Raw genomic sequence first — 17,994 nt, 5'->3', positions numbered from 1 at the left:
AAGAGTGTTCCCTTTCCTCCACACCCTCTCCAGCATTTATTGTTTCTAGATTTTTTGATGACGGCCATTCTGACTGCTGTGAGATAATATCTCATTGTAGTTTTGATTTGCATTTCTCTAATGATTAATGATGTTGAGCATTCTTTCATGTGTTTGTTGGCAATCTACATATCTTCTTTGAAGAAATGTCTATTTAGGTCTTCTGCCCATTTTTGGATTGGGTTGTTTGTTTTTTTGTTACTGAGCTGCATGAGCTGCTTGTAAATCTTGGAGATTAATCCTTTGTCAGTTGCTTCATTTGCAAATATTTTCTCCCATTCTGAGGGTTGTCTTTTGGTCTGGTTTATGGTTTCCTTTGCTGTGCAAAAGCTTTGAAGTTTCATTAGGTCCCATGTGTTTATTTTTGTTTTTATTTCCATTTCTCTAGGAGGTGGGTCAAAAAGGATCTTGCTGTGATTTATGTCATAGAGTGTTCTGCCTATGTTTTCCTCTAAGAGTTTGATATTTCTGGCCTTACATTTAGGTCTTTAATCCATTTTGAGCTTATTTTTGTGTATGGTGTTAGGGAGTGATCTAATCTCATACTTTTATATGTCCCTGTCCAGTTTTCCCAGCACCACTTATTGAAGAGGCTGTCTTTTCTCCACTGTATATTCTTGCCTCCTTTATCAAAGATAAGGTGACTATATGTGTGTGGGTCTATCTCTGGGCTTTCTATCCTGTTCCATTGATCTATATTTCTGTTTTTGTGCCAGTACCATACTGTCTTCATTACTGTAGCTTTGTAGTATAGTCTGAAGTCAGGGAGCCTGATTCCTCCAGCTCCATTTTTCGTTCTCAAGATTGCTTTGGCTATTCGGGGTCTTTTGTGTTTCCATACAAATTGTGAAATTTTTTGTTCTAGTTCTGTGAAAAATGCCAGTCGTAGTTTGATAGGGATTGCACTGAATCTGTAGATTGCTTTGTGTAGTAGAGTCATTTTCACAATGTTGATTCTTCCAATCCAAGAACATGGTATATCTCTCCATCTATTTGTATCATCTTTAATTTCTTTCATCAGTGTCTTATAATTTTCTGCATACAGGTCTTTTGTCTCCTTAGGTAGGTTTATTCCTAGATATTTTATTCTTTTTGTTGCAATGGTAAATGGGAGTGTTTTCTTAATTTCACTTTCATATTTTTCATCATTAGTGTATAGGAATGCCAGAGATTTCTGTGCATTAATTTTGTATCCTGCTACTTTACCAGATTCATTGATTAGCTCTAGTAGTTTTCTGGTAGCATCTTTAGGGTTCTCTATGTAGAGTATCATGTCATCTGCAAACAGTGACAGCTTTACTTCTTCTTTTCCAATTTGGATTCCTTTTATTTCTTTGTCTTCTCTGATTGCTGTGGCTAAAACTTCCAAAACTACTGAATAACAGTGGTGAGAGTGGGCAACCTTGTCTTGTTCCTGATCTTAGTGGAAATGCTTTCAGTTTTTCACCATTGAGGACGATGCTGGCTGTGGGTTTGTCATATATGGCCTTTATTATGTTGAGGAACGTTCCCTCTATGCCTACTTTCTGCAGGGTTTTTATCATAAATGGGTGTTGAATTTTGTCAAAAGCTTTTTCTGCATGTATTGAGATGATCATATGGTTTTTCTCCTTCAATTTGTTAGTATGGTGTATCACATTGATTGATTTGCGTATATTGAAGAATCCTTGCATTCCTAGAATAAACCCCACTTGATTATGGTGTATGATCCTTTTAATGAGCTGTTGGATTCTGTTTGTTAGTATTCTGTTGAGGATTTTTGCATCTATGTTCATCAGGGGTATGGCCTGTAGTTTTCTTTCTTTGTGGCATCTTAGTCTGGTTTTGGTATCAGGGTGATGGTGGCCTTGCAGAATGAGTTTGGGAGGGTTCCTCCCTCTGCTAAATTTTGGAAGAGTTTGAGAAAGATAGGTGTTAGTTCTTCTCTAAATGTTTGATACAATTCACCTGTGAAGCCATCTGGTCCTGGGCTTTGGTTTGTTGCAAGATTTTTAATCACCGTTTCAATTTCAGTGCTTTTGATTGGTCTGTTCATATTTTCTATTTCTTCCTTGTTCAGTCTCGGAAGGTTGTGCTTTTCTAAGAATTTGTCCATTTCTTCCAGGTTGTCCCTTTTATTGGCATAGAGTTTCTTGTAGTAATCTCTCATGATCTTTTGTATTTCTGCAGTGTCAGTTGTTACTCCTCCTTTTTCATTTCTAATTCTATTGATTTGAGTCTTCTCCCTTTTTTTTTGATGAGTCTGGCTAATGGTTTATCAATTTTGTTTACCTTTTCAAAGAACCAGCTTTTAGTTTTACTGATCTTTGCTATTGTTTCCTTCATTTCTTTTTCATTTATTTCTGATCTGGTCTTTTTTTTTTGTTTTTTGCGGTACACGGGCCTCTCACTGTTGTGGCCTCTCCCATTGCGGAGCACAGGCTCCGGACGCGCAGGTTCAGCGGCCATGGCTCACAGGCCCCGCCGCTCCGCGGCATGTGGGATCTTCCCAGACCAGGGCATGGACCTGTGTCCCCTGCATCGGCAGGTGGACTCTCAACCACTTTGCCCCCAGGGAAGTGCTGATCTGATCTTTATGATTTCTTTCCTTCTGCTAACTTTGGAGGTTTTTGTTCTTCTGTCTCTAATTTCCTTAGGTGCAAGGTTAGGTTGTTTATTTGAGATTTTTCCTGTTTCTTAAGGTAGGATTGTATTGCTATAAACTTTCCTCTTAGAACTGCTTTTGCTGCATCCCATAGGTTTTGGGTAGTCGTGTCTCCATTGTCATTCATTTCTAGGTATTTTTTTATTTCCTCTTTGATTTCTTCAGTGATCTCTTGCTTATTAAGTCGTGTATTGTTTAGCCTCCAAGTGTTTGTTTTTTTTACAGATCTTTTCCTGTAATTGATATCTAGTCTCATAGCGTTGTGGTCGGGAAAGACAGTTGATACGATTTCAATTTTCTTATATTTACCAAGGCTTTATTTGTGACCCAAGATATGATCTATCCTGGAGAATGTTCCATGAGCACTTGAGAAAAATGTGTATTCTGTTGTTTTTGGATGGAATGTCCTATAAATTTTAATTAAGCCCATCTTGTTTAATGTATCATTTAAAGCTTGTGTTTCCTTATTTATTTTCATTTTGGATGATCTTTCCATTGGTGAAAGTGGGGTGTTAAAAGTCCCCTACTATGATTGTGTTACTATCGATTTCCCCTTTTATGGCTGTTAGTATTTGCCTTATGTATTCAGGTGCTCCTATGTTGGGTGCATAAATATTTACAATTGTTATATCTTCTTCCTGGATTGATCCCTTGATCATTATGTAGTGTCCTTCTTTGTCTCTTGTAATAGTCTTTATTTTAAAGTCTATTTTGTCTGATATGCGAATTCAATGAGTTTTATAATTTTAACTCTTACATTTAGGTCTTTGACCCATTTTGAGTTAAGTTTTGTATATGCTATAAGGTAAGGGTCCAACTCCATTCTTTTGCATGTGGATATGCATTTCCCCAACACCATTTGTTGAAAAGACTGTCCTTTCCCCCACTGAATAGTCTTGGCACCCCTGTCAAAAATCAACTGACCACGTATGTCACTGAACACTTTTAACCCTGATAACAGCACATCATTCCTACAATGTGTATAGCACCTGCTGCATGCCCAGCAGTTTGCTAAGTGAAGATGAATAAAACACAGTTTCAAGGAGCTCAGAAGCACCCAGAGGAGGCCAGAGAGAAACCCAACTAATACAAGGAGGCAGCATGTGATATGTGCTCAAATAGAGGCACACCCAAAACCCTGAGGGGCCCATAGGAAAGCACAGTTAATTCCAGCAAGAGAGACTGGGGAAGTTTTCACAGCACAGGTGGTTTTTCAAGCTCTGCCTTGGCATAGGGATCCCATAGGAAAGCACAGTTAATTCCAGCAAGAGAGACTGGGGAAGTTTTCACAGCACGGGTGGTTTTTCAAGCTCTGCCTTGGCATAGGGATTGGCTTTCCTCATGCAGAGCTGGGTGGAGGAAAACCGTACAGAAAAAATGAAAGGTACGAGTGTCTCTCAGGCCAGCACCTCAGACATGGAGCAGATTTGCAGAGCCAGTGGAGATAGGTATGGTGATAGGGCTTGGGAGAGGGAGGGAGGGAAAGAGATGGGGAGCTGGGTTTCTACATCTCCTTTCCTCGAGTGGCTTTGCAGGGCTGGCAAAGCAAGATCTGATCCAAAACTCCAGGCCGCTAACTGGTCAAAGCCTCTTAAGTCCCAAATGTTGACTCAGTCCGTTTTCCACTAGGGCAGAGCACAGAGAGCTGGACCCAAGGGTCAAACAGCCCTGGCTGGGACCTGTGTGGTCTGGCATGGAGCCAGCCAGCAAGAGGCCCATCAACTCACAGGGCTCAGAGAAGCCTCAGTGTCAAGCCCAGGCAGCAGTTGAATGAAGAGACCACAGAGTGAGTGCTGTTTCCTCGGCAAGTCAGGAAAGTTTGGGAAGGAAACAGTTCCTAGGCTGGGCCTCTGACCATGGGGCCTGGTGACTGGAGGGAGACAGAATGGGCGGAGGTGTCATGGAAGCCTGGCAGGGCTCAGGGAACCAGCTCTGCCTCCTGCAGAAGTGCAGTGTGCATGCATCGTTCCCCAGAGGGACAAGTGGTCCTTTGGCCAGGCTAGTGTTTTCGAACATTTATGACCACCACCCAGAGTCAGAAAGACATGTTACAGCATGACGCCTTACACATACTGTATACACATACGTAATTGAAATAAACATCTCATAAAATAATTCCTCTTGGAACAGAATAAAATGTGCTGAGGTTGGGCAGTTCCAGAGTTAATTCCACACTTTACAGCATCAGCTCTGGAACCGGGTTTTTCTCCATCTTTTCCTTCTGCAATCCTCAGCATGCTGGCTACTTCCTTGACATCACAATTTCCATGCCGTAGCCCCAGGTAACGCTTCACACAGCTGATTTCAGAGACATGAAAGGACCTGTTCTTCTCTCATGTCTCTTTTTAAAAGTAAAGAAACTTGTAGACTTTTTAATGATGGCTGGAGAGGGTATGGAGAAGAGGGAACCCTCGTACACTGTTGGTGGAAATGTAAGTTGGTGCAGCTGCTGTGGAAAACAGTATGGAGGTTCCTCAGAAAACTAAAAATTGGATTACTGTATGATCCAGCAATCTCACTCCTGGGCAAAAACTAAAATTTAGCAAAAACTAAAATCCAGACAAAACTAAAATTCAAAAAGATCCATGCACCCCTGTGTTCATAGCAGCACTATTCACAATAGCTAAGACATGAAAACAACCTAAATGTCCATCAACAGAGGAATGGATAAAGAAGATGTGGTACATATATATACAGTGGAATACTACTCAGCCATAAAAAGGAACGGAACAATGCCATTTGCAGCAACACGGATACAACTAGAGACTGTTATACTAGGTGAAGTAAGTCAGAAAGACACATACCGTATAATATCACTTATATATGGAATCTAAAATATGACACATGTGAACCTATCTATGAAACAGAAACAGAATCACAGACATAGAAAACAGACTTGTGGTTGCCAAGGGAGAGTGGGGTGGGGGAGGGATGGAGTGGGAGGTTGTGGTTAGCAGATGTTAAGCTTTTATATATAGAATGGATAAATAACAAGGTCCTACAGTATAGCACAGGGAACTATATTCAAAATCCCATGATAAACCATAATGGAAAAGAATATTTAAAAAAGAATTTATATATATATATCTCATATATGAATCGCTTTGCTGTATAGCAGAATTTAACACATTGTAAATCAACTATACTTCAATAAAAAAATGTTTATACAATTTTTTAAAAAGTAAAGAAACTTAACCTAGAAGCCCCCTTAGCTTACTACTCAGTGTGATCCTCAGACTGGCAGCATGTGACTTTACCTCCCCTGGGGGCTTGTTAGAAATACCTTCACCCCAACCCAGACCTACAGACTCAGACTCTGCATTGTAGCAAAATCCCAGGTGATTCACATGGGCAATCAAGCTTCAGAAATGTCTCCACCGCTGATTTCCCATCCTTGGCCAGAACTGCATCATACATTCAAACTGAAACCAATTACTGGCAGGCAGACTAGAATTACCATTATTGGCTTAGGTTAATCAAAATTCACCCCCAGGGACTTCCCTGGAAGTCCAGTGGTTAAGACTCCATGCTTCCATTGCAGGGGGTATAGGTCTGATCCCTAGTGGGGGAACTAAGATCCCCCATGCCACAAGGCGAGGCCAAAAACAAACAAAAAAATTCACCCCCAGGGGCTGAGGAGGAAGTCTAGTTTTCTTTGAAGCTGGATACCTGAACAACATCAAGACTCTTATCAGTAAGAAAGAAGAGATTGGGGGAAAGTTTTTGGTAGGCAGCTAACAAAGCGTATCCCAGGGAGACAGACCAATAAGCAGGTAAATTATAAAACAGTGTGATAAGTACTAAGATTGAGATATTAAATGTGCTGTTAGAGCCCAGAGGAAAAAAAAATCAACTAACTACTTTGGGATGTTGAAGAAAACTTCACAGAACAGGTGACACCTGAGGAGCGTTGTGAAGGATGAATAAGAGCTTTCCTGCAGACACCAGGGTGAAGGGTATTCCAAGCAAAATGAATAGTATGTGCAAAGACAAAATGTGTTGCAGCATATTTTTCTTTTGCAACTCTGTGAATTCCTCCTGAATTCATCACTAAAAGCTCTGGATCATGGGATGTGTTGGGAGAGAGAAGATGCACCAGAAGATATGGCTGGAGAAAGCAGATAGAGCTGGGAGTTACGCTGTAACATTCTTCAGAAGAACAAGGCTTTCTTTAGTCCCAAAGGATCCACTCATCCCCTCTTACTTAGGAATTTTTCCCAGGAATGTTAACTCTCTCATACAGATTAAGCCACTTAAACCCTCTGTTCTGGGTGTTCAAATCAAGGGAAACATAAAACGGAGGACACAAAAATACCTCCATCCACTGGCCAGGTCTGAGGTTGACTCTTAGATGCTGCTTAACCAGGATAGAAAGTGAAAACACTGTCCATCAAAGACAACGTTCCTGACTGTCACCTGCTTCTCTTCTGTCCCTGCAGGGAACAGGCAGCTGGAGAATTCATAAGATTGGGAGCCTTGATATGGAATTAATTATTCCCCTCTTCAAAAATGATGTTGAATTAGGTGGAAAGGTAAGAGGAATAGGGCCTTTTATATCCTTTAATGATATTCTGAGTGCTTAAACTAAGTCTTTAATTATGATTCCAGAAATTGACTATCCCCCAAAATGGCCCACCTCTATCAAGGCTGGGGCTATATTTAGAAAGATACCAGTTTAAGAAATATCTAAAATAATTTAAAACTGTTTTTCACTGAAACTGCTCAGTCTAACAGACCAGGGATTGTCAAACTCTGCTGCCAAGGAACAGGGGTGCCCACCACATCCCTAAATCAAACAACGGCCAGCTCTTCCTGATTCACAGAAATTCATGGGAAGAATATTTAGGTTTTTTCCCAACAACTATTTTCTCATACACTTCTCCTGGGTTATTGTTTATCTAGAAGGATTCTGCAGCAAAGTATATATTCGGTATTTTTAAAGCTAACATTTAAACTGCTCACAGCATCCTGTAAATAGCCTCCTGATTTCCAGATGCTACCTCACCAGAACACATTTGGGACTCATGCACAGCCATCAACCAACTAAAGAATCTTCCCTGAGAGAATCATCTAAACACAATTTATTTGCAATATGTGGATACATAGTAATGTGTATGAATGTGTATGAAACTATAAACATGATTATTTTTCACACTAGTAGAATTTTTCTTCTTTGGTGGGCTATATTCCAGGTCCTTACATTTTCCTTCCAACAAATGCAGCAACTAAATTCCAAGTCAGCTTAAAAAGCATATTATAAGCGGGTATGGGGAATTAATATGGAACAAAATGTCAATGATTTTGCCAGTCACATCATACACATTATCTCATTCAGTCTTCAAAACAACATATAAAGTAGATAATATTTTTCTCATTTTTCTTATAAGGAAAAGTTTGAGTGAGGGTGTCGTGCTCAAGATTATATGACCCAATGAGTGGTGAACCAGGGTTTGAACCAAAGTCTTTGACTTCACACTGCCTATTCATATTGAGTAGGGAATGTTCTGCATACACCAGCTCACCATTACGAAGTCTATTTGAAAAGGTTTTCAGTGCAACTTTAGTCCATCGAGCTAAAATAGCTATTTGAAAAACATTCTGCTTGATGATGGGATGCAAAGACAATGAAGACACAGCCCTCTCAGGCTGGAGGAGCCCACAGTCTGAGGCAGGAAGGCAGAAGCCATAAGGCAGAATGTGATAACTGCTATTCAGAGGCACAAGATGTTCATCCCGCCAGCAATGCTCTCCCACGTTCACACCCCGGTGAGCTCCCAGCTCTTCTAAAACCCAGGGCTGCCTACTCTAAGAAGCCAACCAGAAACCCCCCTCTGCCACTTTCTCTTCTGCTTCTGTTGCACCTTACACAATCCCCTCATCCAACTATTAACTCTATGCATTACCTGTCTGTCTTCCCCACTAGGCTTTGATTTGTTTTAAGAAATAAGGGTTATCTGGCTATCACCTCACCCAGTTTTTTGGAGACCAGAGTTAGTCAGCTAATCTGGATCATGTGATCCTACCCAAACATCAGGTCCATTGAGAAAAGATATTCCTTCCACAGCAAGAAAGAGGGTTCCTAGGTCAAGGGCACACTCAAAGCTTAACTGTCCCACTAGAACCTCTAAAGAAGATCTCAGGGTCCACTTACAGAAGCATGTGAAGTGAGCACCTCAATGAGATAGCTTCTATCTCTGAATATTCTATATTCCTAGCACACTGCCTGGTACATAGCAGATGCTTGATATGTGAATAATAAATGAATGATTGAATGAATGAAAAAACAGAATCTTCCATATTGAATATGTACTTAGGAGATGGATTATATGGGATACTAGAGGCTTTTCTCATTTGAAAAGAACATTATGTTAGTGTGTTTTCCAAAGGTATTATTTAACCTCAAATTCAAATTAAAAATGGGAACATATTAACTCACACTGGAACTTGGAAACTGGCTCAGAAATTATGCTACAGGGGCAATTCCCTCCTTGTTTTAAAACCTTGCTTCTGGACTTCCTAACGCTTCCTTTGTTTCTGGCATTCTAAAGGGGCACTCACAGGATTGCTGAGTATGCCAGCAAGGAATCCATTCCCAGCAAGGATCCATTAAGTCTTTGGGTCCAACTCAAGACTCAGTTCTCAGCATCCTCTAGGATGTTACACCACAGTTCTCACTACCTTGCACTAACTTGTTCATCTTCTGTAGTGTTAAAAAGACCATGGAGCTTGTCTTCTTAGGTATCCAGAAAGCTCCTTAAAAGCTAAACCTGTCTTCCACTTATTTTGAATCCACTATTAGCAAATGTGTGCTAACACCAGCCAGAGAAAATAGCAGATCCTCAATAAACATTTGTTGAATGAATGGCTGGGAATGTCTCACATGTTTATGGCAAATTCTTACTTATCAAAGAACATCAATGTACCTAATGTCATTTGAGCTTTAGCTTAAGGAGGTACACAGGTTGATACTCCACTTTATAGATGAAGAAGCAGAAACACAGAAAAGAGAAATGACTTGTTCAGAAAAAAAGAAAAAAGAAAAACAGGACTGAATTTCAGATAAACAATAAATAAATTTTAGTATAAATATGAGACCATTGCCAAAATGCATGGGACTTAATAATACTAAAAAATTGTTCATTATATTTACCAGAAATTAAAATTTAACTATGTCTTGTGTTTTCTCTGGCAAGCCTAGACCAATGCAGTTTGTTAGTGGCAAAAGGAAATCATTTCATCATGATCACATCGCTGAAATGCCCACATTAGTCTATAATTAAACCGAAAACAAAATGATGGAAATCAAGAGATGCCTGAGTTGAAATGTTATCAATATGGGCAATGAAATTTTGTCACAATTCCCAAGCTCTTTAGGAAGAGGGCAATTTAGCCCAAAGTAACTACCCTAGATATTTCATGAGATATTTTAGATGTAGTGAGGGTTCTATCTTATACCTAAGATGGAATTTGGGCAACTCTGGCAAACTTGCAGAGCCAGCCCCCAAAGAATTCTATTTGCTGAAAGACCTAAGAGCCCCAGGCAGAGAGATACCAAGTTTTTATTATTTGCCTACTCTGTGGCGACAGAGAGATGAACAAGACAGGTATGGCCTCTGCCTTCCGAGAGCAGAGAGCCTAACTGTAGAAAATTCCCCTTAAGGGGCCAAGAGGCTAGAAACATCCCACTTGGCCAAGTAATCTGTCCTCAGAAACTGAGAACAGCTATTTAGATTACAGCAGTATTTGTCCTACAAACTCTCCCATGTTCATCTTCCTGGACTGCGTCCCAGAAAGAGAGAGGACTATAAGGAATATGAAAGAGCTGTTTCCCTACAGCTTCTGTAAAGCACGGAGAGTACAAGTAGCCCTGCGTTCCAGCAAGACTCACAGAGTGTAATATGGGCTGGAAGAGGGCATCCTCCCTTCCCTCCCTGCACATCTATAACAGGCTTTGACACAGAAGAGAAGGGGGCATGGCAAACTCAGGAGAAGGCTCATTCAGGAACACACGTGTGAAACCCCCAGAAACCCCCAAACATACTTTGGGAGGAATCTGCAAGGGTGGGAGGTTCTCTGTTAGCAGGTTAGGGCAGGAGATGATGAAAAATTGAGATGAACCCCGAGTGCCACTGGCTGATGAGCCTTGGGAGTCCTGGGCTACATGAGGCAGCTGATTACACTCAATTGTCAACCATTAAATTCTGAAATATCACCATGCCCAGTTTCAACCAGGTCAGAACCACGTGGCAGCATATCTGGGCTTCTTTATTAATCTTATCTTTCCGAGTTTACCTCTAAGGATTTAAATCGTTTAAAGTGGTTAAAACATTTTTCATCATCCTAATACGTATAATTTTTACTCAACTCTTTAAATACCTTGGCAGGCACATTAAAGGACAAGATAAAATATTAAAATTTTCCAAGATAAGACAACCTTCTAGTTCATAAAAACTATACTGCAACAGCCCTTACAGAGAAATATAATACAAGGGACTTGGGGGCTTCCCTGGTTACGCAGTGGTTGAGAGTCCGCCTGCTGATGCAGGGGACATGGGTTCGTGCCCCGGTCCGGGAGGATCCCACATGCCGCAGAGCAGCTGGGCCCGTGAGCCATGGCCGCTTAGCCTGTGCGTCCAGAGCATATGCTCCGCAACGGGAGAGGCCACAACAGTGAGAGGGCCGCATACCGCAAAAACAAAACAAACAAAAAAAATACAAGGGACTTGGGAATTAAATGTAACTAATCATATCCTAGGGTTCATCGAATGAGCTGCTCAAGACTTCATGTTTTCCTTTGCCACTGGCACATCTGCCGGGTGATTAAAGATGCTTTTTTGAGAAGCAGAACAGGTGCAATAGTTAAGACTTTCCACAGGAAGAGACAAACATAAAAAAAACCCAGGGTGGAGAACAATTCACTTGCTAGTGTTTTACAGGGGAAAATTTTTTGATAACAAAAAAGGATTTGTTAATTTACCTTAAATTTATATACAGTACTATGCAAAAACATGAAGAGTCATTTTTCTCATCTTTAAAGAGAGGCTAATAACTATTATAGATTTCTTAATTAGGGCAACATTCTAGTTCCACTCATTTCATTCTATTTTTTTCTATAGATGTCTCCAAGAATATTCACTGGCTTTTCTAGCCCAGCTTACCCTCAGATGTAAAGTAGTCAAGGTGCTAGTAAAATATACTTTTCCATATTGACACATTTTTTGGTAATTTTATCTCTTAATTTAAAAAGTGCCTCAACTGAGTTTCCAAATATGACCCACCCAACCACTCTCTAATTTTCCTTATCTTTCAAAAGCCATAGCTCATGGATGGTTGAACCTCAGATCTGTCCTACCTTCTGGAACAACGTTTCTCTCTTCTATTTTCCATCAGCCACAACCCCTCTGAAGTCCCTCTGCTTTTTATAATCTACATGTATGATGTCATACCACAACTCCCATTCTAATTTTCTCCTCAGACTTTCTCTTGACAAATGCCTCAGTAAGTTCACATTTAAAAGAGGTCAACCATTCTGCTATGAAACTAGCATCTATTAAAAAAATTAACAGCATTTCATCAAATAAAAAACAAAAAAGAGTATTAAAATACAAATGTGTGTCGATCCATGTACTGATGCATGATTCCTATTGTAACTGAAGTAAGTTGTGATAAATAAAAGATGCATGGTAAAATCCCTAGAGCAAGCACTAAATGCAAAGAAATATACCTAAAAAGCCAATAGATGAATTAAAATTTTACTAAAAATATTTCATGTACAAAAAAGGAGACAGGAAAGGAGTTACAGAGGAACAAAAAGAGATGATGTAAGTTGAAAACAAATGACAAAATGGTGGACCTAAATTCAACTGCATCATTAATTACATTGAATGTAATAGACTAAACACTCTGATCAAAAGATAGAGATATTCAGACTATATAAAAAGCAACACTCAGCTGTATGCTGTCTATCACAGAAGGATTTAAAATACAAAGATTAAAAAAAAATTGAAAGTAAAATGATGAAAAAGACATATCATGCAAACAGTAAGCATAAGAAAGATGAAGAGACTCATTATATCAGACAAGATAGACTTTAAGACAAGGAAACTTTCCAGAGACAGGAAAAAGTTAAGATTATAACAATCATACGTGTACGACACCTAATAAAAGATCTGCATAATACATAAAGCTAAAGCTGTCTAAACTGAAATAGACAACAGTCAGAGCCAAGTTTTTCACACTCCTTCCTCAGTAATTGATAGAACAAGCAGACATAAAATCAGTAAAAATACAGAAAACTTGAACAAAACTACCAAACAATGTGACCAAATTGACATTTATTGATGCTCCACCTAACAACAGCAGTATTTTCAAGTGCATGTGAAACATTCACCAAGAGAGACCATGTGCCGGGACAGAAAAATAATCTCAGTAAATACAAAAATACTGAACTCACATAGCATGTGTCTTATGACCCACAACAGAAAAAAATTAGAACTTAATAACAAAAATATATCTGGACTATATCCATATATTTGGAAATTAAGCAATATACTTCTAAATAACCCGAAGATCAGAGAAATAAATCACAAAACAAATTAGAAGATATTCAGATCTAAATTAAACTGAAAACACAAGATATCAAAACTTATGGGATTTAGCTAAAGAAGTGCTTATAGGAAAATTTATAGTTTCCAATGTTTATAATAGAAATGAAAAAAAGCCTAAAATCAGATATCTAAAATTCCCCTTTTAAAAGCTAAAAAAATAATCAGTAAAGCACAAAATAAGTGAAAGAAAGGAAATAATATCAGAAAGTTAAAAATTAAACAATAGATAAAATCAATAAAATTAAAATAAAGTTCTTTCAAAAGATTAATGAAATTGATACACATCTACCCATATTGATCAAGAATAAAAGAGAAAAGAAACAAATTACCAATATCAAGAATGAAAGAGAGGACTTTACTACAGAACCTACAGAAATTAAAAGGATGATAGGAAATATTATTAAAAACTTTATGGGCATTCTTCGTTTCAGCCAAAGCCTGAAACTCTGCTTGCTCTGCCAAGACTAGAACTTCCTCCTCTTCAACTAGCACTCCAGACAACCTCCAAGGACCAGCACTTCTGAAACAGGTCTTGGTGCTCCGACTGGGTGTCAGGACTGAGCCTTGAAGGTGGGAGAGCCAAGTTCAGGACACTGGATCACCAGAGGCCTCCTGGTCCCACGTAATATCAATCGGTGGGAGCTCTCCCAGAGATCTCCAACTCAACACTAAGACCCAGCTCCACTCAACAACCAGCAAGCTCCAGTGCTGGACACCCCAGGCCAAACAACTAGCAAGACAGGAACACAACCCCACCCATTAGCAGAGAGGGTGCCTAAAATCATACTAAGTTCACAGACACGCCAAAACAAACCACTGGACGTGGTCCTGCCCACCAGAAAGAAAAGATCCAGCCTCATCCACCAGAACACAGGCACCAGTCCCCTCCACCAGGAAGTCTACACAACCCACTGAACCAACCTTAGCCACTGGGGGTAGACACCAAAAACAAAGGGAAATACAAACCTGCAGCCTGCAAAAAGGAGACCCCCAAACACAGTAAGTTAAGCAAAATGAGAAGACACAGAAATATGCGGCAGATAAAGGAGCAAGGTAAAAACCCACCAGACCAAACAAATGAAGAGGAAATAGGCAGTCTACCTGAAAAGGAATTTAGAGTAATGATAGTAAAGATGATCCAAAATCGTGGAAATAGAATGGAGAAAATACAAGAAATGTTTAACAAGGACCTAGAAGAACTAAAGAGCAAACAAACAATGATGAACAACACAATATGGAATTTAAAATTCTCTAGAAGGAATCAATAGAAGAATAAATGAGGCAGAAGAATGGATAAGTGACCTGGAAGATAAAATAGTGGAAATGACTACTGCAGAGCAGAATAAAGAAAAAAAGAATGAAAAGAATTGAGGACAGTCTCAGAGATCTCTTGGACAACATTAAACACACCAACATTCGAATTACAGGGGTCCCAGAAGAAGAAGAGAAAAAGAAAGGGCCGGAGAAAATATCTGAAGAGATTAGAGGTGAAAACTTCCCTAATTTGGGAAAGGAAATAGTTAATCAAGTCCAGGAAGCGCAGACAGTCCCATATAGGATAAATCCAAGGAGAAACATGCCAAGACACATATTAATCAAACTATCAAAAATTAAATACAAAGAAAAAACATTAAAAGCAGAAAGGGAAAAGCAACAAATAACATACCAGGGAATCCCCATAAGGTTAACAGCTGATCTTTCAGCAGAAACTCTGCAAGCCAGAAGGGACTGGCAGGACACACTTAAAGTGATGAAAGGGAAAAACCTACAAACAAGATTCCTCTACCCAGCAAGGATCTCATTCAGATTCGACGGAGAAATTAAAACCTTTACCAACAACCAAAAGCTAAGAGAATTCAGCACCATTGAACCAGCTTTACCACAAATGTAAAAGGAACTTCTCTAGGCAGGAAACACAAGAGAAGGAAAAAACCTACAAAAACAAATCCAAAACAATTAAGAAAATGATAATAGGAACATACATATCAATAATTACCTTAAATGTAAATGGATTAAATGCTCCAACCAAAAGACATAGACTGGCTGAATGGATACAAAAACAAGACCTGTACATATGCTGTCTACAAGAGACCCACTTCAGACCTAGGGACACATACAGACTGAAAGTGAGGGGACGGAAAAAGATATGCCATGCAAATGGAAATCAAAAGAAAGCTGGAGTAGCAACTCTCATATCAGACAAAATAGATTTTAAAATAAAGACTATTAAAGAGACAAAGAAGGACACTACATAATGATCAAGGGATCAATTCAAGAAGAAGGTATAACAATTGCAAATATTTATGCATCCAACATAGAAGCACCTCAATACATAAGGCAAATGCTAACAGCCATAAAAGGGGAAATCAACAGTAACACATTCATAGTAGGGGACTTTAACACCCCACTTTCACCAATGGACAGATCACCCAAAATGAAAATAAATAAGGGAAAACAAGCTTTAAATGATACATTAAACAAGATGGACTAAACTGATATTTATAGGACATTCCATCCAAAAACAGCACAATACACTTTCTTCTCAAGTGCTCATGGAACATTCTCCAGGATAGATCATATCTTGGGTCACAAATCAAGCCTTGGTAAATTTAAGAAAATTGAAATCCTATCAAGTACCTTTTCCGACCACAACGCTATGAGACTAGATATCAATTACAGGAAAAGATCTGTAAAAAATACAAACCATTAGAGGCTAAACAATACACTACTTAATAACCAAGTGATCACTGAAGAAATCAAAGAGGAAATCAAAAAATACCTAGAAACAAATAACAATGAAAACACGACTACCCAAAACCTATGGGATGCAGCAAAAGCAGTTCTAAGAGGGAAGTTTACAGCAATACAATCCTACTTCAAAACACAAGAAAAATCTCAAATAAACAACCTAACCTTACATCTAAAGCAATTAGCGAAAGAAGAACAAAAAAACCCCCCAAGGTTAGCAGAAGGAAAGAAATCATAAAGATCAGGTCAGAAATAAGTTAAAAAGAAATGAAGGAAATGATAGCGAAGATCAATACAACTAAAAGCTGGTTCTTTGAGAAGATAAACAAAATTGAAAAACCATTAGCCAGACTCATCAAGAAAAAAAGGGAGAAGACTCAAATCAATAGAACTAGAAATGAAAAAGGAGAAGTAACAACTGACACTGCAGAAATACAAAGGATCATGAGAGATTACTATAAGCAACTCTATGCCAATAAAATGGACAACCTGGAAGAAATGGACAAATTCTTAGAAAAGCACAACCTTCCGAGACTGAACCAGGAAGAAATAGAAAATATAAACAGACCAATATCAAACACTGAAATTAAGACTGCGACTGTGATTAAAACTCTTGCAACAAACCAAAGCTCAGGACCAGATGGCTTCACAGGCAAATTCTATCAAACATTTAGAGAAGAGCTAGCACCTATCTTTCTCAAACTCTTCCAAAATTTAGCAGAAGGAGCAACACTCCCAAACTCATTCTACGATGCCACCATGACCCTGATACCAAAATCAGACAAAGATGTCACAAAAAAAGAAAACTACAGGCCAATATCCCTGATGAATATAGATGAGAAAACCCTCAACAAAATACTAGCAAACAGAATCCAACAGCACATTAAAAGGATCATGGGCTTCCCTGGTGGCGCAGTGGTTGACAGTCCGCCTGCCAATGCAGGGGACATGGGTTCGTGCCCCGGTCCAGGAAGATCTCACATGCCGCAGAGCGGCTAGGCCCGTGAGCCATGGCCACTGAGCCTGCGCGTCTGGAGCCTGTGCTCCGCAACAGGAGAGGCCATAACAGTGAGAGGCCCACGTACCACAAAAAAAAAAAAAAAAAAAAAGGATCATACACCATGATCAAGTAGGGTTTATCCCAGGAATGCAAGGATTCTTCCATATACGCAAATCAATCAATGTGATACACCATATTAACAAATTAAAGGAGAAAAACCATATGATCGTCTCAATAGATGCAGAAAAGGCTTTCGACAAAATTCAACACCCATTTATGATAAAAACCCTGCAGAAAGTAGGCATAGAGGGAACTTACCTCAACATAATAAACCGTGTATATGACAAACCCACAGCCAATATCGTTCTCAACGGTGAAAAACTGAAACCATTTCCACTAAGATCAGGAACAAGAGAAGGTTGCCCACTCTCACCACTATTATTTAACATAGTTTTGGAAGTTTTAGCCATGGCATGAGAGCCAAAAAAGAAATAAAAGGAATCCAGGGCTTCCCTGGTGGCGCAGTGGTTGAGAGTCCACCAGCCGATGCAGGGGACACGGGTTCGTGCCCCAGTCTGGGAAGATCCCACATGCCGCAGAGCGGCTGGGCCCGTGAGCCACGGCTGCTGAGCCTGCGCGTCCGGAGCCTGTGCTCCACAACGAGAGAGACCACACCAGTGAGAGGCCCACATACCGCAAAAAACAACAAAAAAAGAAATCCAAATCAGAAAAGAAGTAAAACTGTCACTGTTTGCAGATGACATGATACTACACATAGGGAATCCTAAAGATGCTACCAGAAAACTACTAGAGCTACTCAATGAAATTGGTAAAGTAGCAGGATACAAAATTAATGCACAGAAATCTCCTGCATTTCTATAAACTAATGATGAAAAATCTGAAGAGAAATTAAGAAAACACTCCCATTTACCATTGCAACAAAAAGAATAAAATAC

The sequence above is a fragment of the Mesoplodon bidens genome, assembly GCF_964165515.1.
Source record: "Mesoplodon bidens genome assembly, chromosome: 17".
Lineage (NCBI taxonomy): Eukaryota > Metazoa > Chordata > Mammalia > Artiodactyla > Ziphiidae > Mesoplodon > Mesoplodon bidens.
Note: the sequence above shows the minus strand (reverse complement) of the source record.